At 42.8% G+C, this 5,164-nt stretch overlaps 1 protein-coding gene across 1 annotated transcript in view; it reads right to left on the bottom strand.

Moving 5' to 3' along the window:
- LOC125040113 (transcription factor GATA-4-like) overlaps positions 1-5,164 on the bottom strand; it is a gene marked incomplete in the record, with an annotated part of 162,680 nt that overhangs the window by 78,152 nt on the left and 79,364 nt on the right.

Genomic DNA, 5,164 nt, shown 5'->3' with positions numbered 1-5,164 from the left:
TAAGAAAGAGAGGGATGAGAGAAGAGGGAGGGAGAGGCGAGAGAGGGAGAGAGGGGGGGGAGGGGGAGGGATGTGAGTGAGATTGAAGACGATTGAGGAGGGGGAGGGGAGGGGTGGAGAGGGATGGAGATGAGGGGTGAGGGTCCTGCACCTGCGCGAGAGCGAGATAGAAGGAAGGAAAGAGAGAGAATAATCAAGAAGAAAAGAACACATATTAAAAAAAAAAAAAAAAAAAAAACAAAAAAAAAAAAAAAAAACTTATACAACACAACTCTTCCTAACCCCCCCCCCCCACCAAAAAAAAAAAAGAAAAAAAAGAAAAAAAGAGAAAAAACCGAAAACGAAAATCGCATTTTCTTTTCCTTCGGCGCACACGGTGAAGATAACAACTCGCGCGCGCGGGAAGGGAACAACAGCCATGGCGGCGTACATGGAAAGACTTTCTGGGTGCTCGTTTCTATGTAAAGTAAGTCCATAAGAGAGTGTCCCAGGTAGCTAATGTGATCACAGGTGAGATGTCGGCAAGTGAGCGAAGGTTGGCTTCTCCGCGCCTTCTCTAGGCAGACGGAATCAGATAAGGCAGAGACGCGTTAATTTCACCGTAGTTTGTGGTCGTGCCCGCGACACCTGCATGGCAGCTTACGTCACATGAGAGGTAATTTATGCACTCCGAGAGTATATTCCGACCCCTCCCCTCTCCTCTCTCCCCTATCTTCTACCTCTCTGTTTCTCTCCTCCTCGTCCTCTCCTGAGCCTTCGTCCTCGTCTCCCTCCTCTTCGTGTTTTCTCGTTCCTCTTGTCCTCTTCTCCCTACCTCTCTTCTCTTCTTGTCCTCTTCTCCTCCCCTCCTCTCCTACTCCCCCCTCCCCCTCCCTCTCCTCTCCTCCCCCTGCCACTCCCCCTCCCTCTCCTCTCCTCCCCCTGCCACTCCCCCTCCCTCTCCCCTCCCCTCTTACACCTCTCTCCTCCCCCTCCCCCCCCCCCCTCTCTCCCCTCCCCTCTCAGACCTCTTGTGTGTGCACCACCTTCGCCCGCGCCCTGTCTATCTGGAAAGGTGTTGGGGTGATTTATTTTACTAAGGTGTGACCCGATAGCTGATAACGCTTAAGAGTCTCTCACTCGTGTCTCTCTTCTCTCTCTCTCTCTCTCTCTCTCTCTCTCTCTCTCTCTCTCTCTCTCTCTCTCTCTCTCCTTCTTCTTCTTCTTCTTCTTCTTCTTCTTCTTCTTCTTCTTCTTCTTCTTCTTCTTCTTCTTCTTCTTCTTCTCTCGCTTCTGTGTTTGTTTGTTTTTTCTCTTGTCTTCGTTCTCTCGTTCTCGCTCGCGGTCGATCGTTTGCTCTTTTTTTCTGTCTCTCTCTCTCTCTCTCTCTCTCTCTCTCTCTCTCTCTCTCTCTCTCTCTCTCTCTCTCTCTCTCTCTCTCTCTCTCTATCTCTCTCTCTCTTTCTCTCTTTCTCTCTTTCTCTCTCTCTCTCTCTCTCTCACTCTCTCTCTCTCTCTCTCTCTCTCTCTCTCTCTCTCTCTCTCTCTCTCTCTCTCTCTCTCTCTCTCTCTATCCCTCCTTCCCTCCACTTCCACCTCCCTCCAACCCTTTTCCTCCCACCCTCTCTTTCTCTATTCCAACCCTCCCCCTTCTAAGCCCCACCCCGCCCCCTTATACACCAAACCACGCCCCTAAAGACCAAACCACGCCCCTGAACACAAAACCACACCCACACCTATTATCCCTAACTTCACACGCCCACTCGCGCCCGTGTACGACCAGCCCAGACGACCTGTATACAGCGCCCACGCCTACAATACAAGAAGCAAAGTCTTTTAACGAAATGGACGCGATATTTTCGTAGTGGGCGGGATTTAGTTTCATTATATTGATTATTTTGATCGCGTGAATTTCTTGGAATAAAGTGGAAATTATTGAATGGAGAATTAGTATTATTAATGGCGTGAAGAACATGATTGTGATAATGATGGTGATGAAGATACATTAATGATGGTGATAATGATGACATAATCATAATAATAATGATATTAATAATAACAATATTACTACTACTAATAATAATAATGATAATGATAATATTAATGAAAGTAATAATAATAATAATGACAATAATAATAACAACAACATTGATAAGAAAATAGAGAGATACAAACGTTTTTAAATTCTGAAGAGAGTAAGAAGATGCAAATAGGGAAGATGGAAGAATGAGAAAGAAAAGAAATGGAAGAAAATAAGAACAGATAAAGAAGAGGAAGAAGAGAAATTGATATAGCCTAGAACAGTAGAAGGCGAAAACGAAGAAGAATCAGAAGACGAAGAAAAAGAATAATAAGAAGAAGACGAAGTAAAATAATTAAAATCGGAAGGAGGAGAAGAAGAAGAAGAAAAGGCCTAAAACAATAGAAAACGAAGAAGAAGAAGAAGAAGAAGGAGAAGAAGAAAAATAAAAACTGAAATATCCTAAAACAATAGAAGACGAAGACGAAGACGAAGACGAAGAATCAGAAGAGGCAGAAGAAGAAGAAGAATCAGAAGAGGCAGAAGAAGAAGAAGAAGAAGATGAAGAAGAAGAAGAAGAAGAAGAAGAAGAAGAAGAAAAAGACTCAGAAGGCGAAGAAAAAAAAAAGACTCAAAATTAAACTCAGAAGAAGAAGAAAAATAACCCAGAGGAAGAAGAGGAGGCAGACAGATAACGGTACCAAAAACGCGAACCAGGCAGGAAACACACCTCCCCCCTCCCCCCGCCCACAGAACCAGAACCGTGGGGGGGAGGGGGGAGGGAGGAGAGGGGGGAGAACCGAGCTCGAGAACCAGCAGAGCCACGTCGTACCGGGCGAACCGGGCTGGAGCCGTGCGGGTAAAGTGTGAAAAGAGGAAACCGGACCGGGCGAACACCTCAGACCCGGTTTATATATACTGTTTACGTGGCTAATGAGTCGGTTGGACGCCACATGAAAGGGGCCCGCTCGAAGGCTAGGAGGAGGAGGAGGGAGGGGAGGGGAGGGAGGGAGGGGAGGAGGGAGAGGGAGGGGGATGTGGGTGGGAAGGGAGGGGAGGAGGGAGAGGGATGAAGGAGGGGAGGGGGAAGGAGGGGAGGGGGGAGAGGGGTGGGGATGGAGAAGGGGAGAGAGGGATGAGGGTGGGAGGGAAGGGGAAGGAGAGGAGAAGGGGAGGGCGAAGGGGAAGGGGAGAGGGGGTGAAGGAGGAAGGGGAAGGGGAGAGAGGGATGAGAGTGGAAGGGAGATAGGGAAGAGGAGGAGAGAGGAAGGGGTAGGGGGATGGGAAAGGGGAAGAGGATAGGAAAAGGGAGGGAATGGGGAAGGGAAGGAGATGGGGGAAGTCGAAAGGCGGGAGAGATGGAAAGGGTGGAGATAAGGAGGACGGGAGAAGACAGGATAGGGAGAGGGAACGGATAATGTCAGAAGATAAAACTAATACGAATATTACTAATAAAACAGTAATACTAATGATAATAATGATAATAATAATAACAGCAACAAAAACATCAACAATATCATCAAAAATAATAACAACATCACTCACAGCAAATAAAACCAACAAGAACAACAAAAAAACAACAACAACAAAATGTCAAAACCTCGACATTACAACTCGACGAAAATCAAAATGGCGCCGGCGTCCGTTTGGACAGAAATTACCCTCCGAGATTTTCCCTTTTATAAATGGTATGGCGGGAATTGGTCGTTGTATTGGGTATCGGAGGGACGTCTTGGGTATCTGGAACGCTGATTTGGTATCGCGTGATTTGCATATTGGGTATAAAAGGGTGTAGACAATTTGTTCTCACTGGTATTTCTCACCAAGGGAGTTGTTAGGCGTGTGTGTGTGTGTGTGTGTGTGTGTGTGTGTGTGTGTGTGTGTGTGTGTGTGTGTGTGTGTGTGTGTGTGTGTGTGTGTGTGTGTGTGTGTGTGTGTGTGTGTGTGTATCTGTGTACTTGTGTGTGTGTGTGTGTGTGTGTGTGTGTGTGTGTGTGTGTGTGTGTGTGTGTGTGTGTGTGTACGTGTACCTGTGTACTTGTGTGTGTATTTATGAACGTATGCTCTGTCTACAAATAATATACATGAACATAAGCGCCATTTCACAATCATTATACCAATTTTGTAAGTACCTGACGCATATATTTTAATAACCGGATTCTTTTATGTAAATACACACATGAGAATAATTAACTAGGATGTATCAATCGTTCACAGACACATATGGTGACTATTTCTATCGATAAAGCTCTCTCGCATCACTCACTCTGGTATTGATTTCTAACGAATAAAAGGAAGGACACGATATTGATAATGATGTGATGATGATGATTGTGATAAACGAAGAAAAAAAAAGATAATGATAACTAGAAAAAAAGATAATGATAACGAATAATAATAATAATGATAATGATAACGAAAAATATAATAATGATAATGGTAACGAAAAAATAATAATGATGATGATAATGAAAAAAAACGAAATGATGATAACGAAAAAAAGAAAATAGTAATGATAATAATGATAATGATGGTAATAATGATGATAATGATAATAACAATATTATTAACAATTATAATAGTGATAATAATAATGGCAATAAAATGATAATACCATTGACATAAATGAGAATAATGAATATAGACAAATAACAATAAAAAGGAAAACAAATATAACAAAAGTGATAAATAAGAAGAACGAAGAAAATAAAGCTCGAAGGAGATTAGAAGAAAAAGAAGAGAAAAAAAAACGAAAGAGGAAAGAAACTGAAAGCAAAGAAAAGACAAGAGAAAGAGAGAAAATAGATAGGAAAAAGAAGAAAGAAAGGGAGAATAAACGAAAGATAGAAAGAAATAGAAGGTAAATAAAAGAAAGAAAGATGATAAAAAGAAGAAGAAGAAAAAGAGATGAGAGAGAGAAAGAGAGAAGGGAAGAAAGAAAGAAAGAAAGATGATTAAACAGCAGAAGAAGAAGGAGAGAAGAGAAAGAGAAAGAGAGAAGGAAAGAAAGAGACAAGATGATAAAGAAGAAGAGAGGAGAAAGAGAAAGAGAGAATGAAAGAAAGAAGAAAAGATGATAAAGAAGGAGATAAGAGAAAGAGAAAGAAAGAAGAAAAAAAGAAAAGATGATAAAGGAGGAGAGAAGAGAAGAGAGAAAGAGAGAAG

Source organism: Penaeus chinensis, chromosome 28, assembly GCF_019202785.1.
Source record: "Penaeus chinensis breed Huanghai No. 1 chromosome 28, ASM1920278v2, whole genome shotgun sequence".
Classification (NCBI taxonomy): domain Eukaryota; kingdom Metazoa; phylum Arthropoda; class Malacostraca; order Decapoda; family Penaeidae; genus Penaeus; species Penaeus chinensis.
The sequence above is the reverse complement of the archived record's forward strand: the minus strand, read 5'-3'. Positions and strand labels throughout refer to the sequence as shown.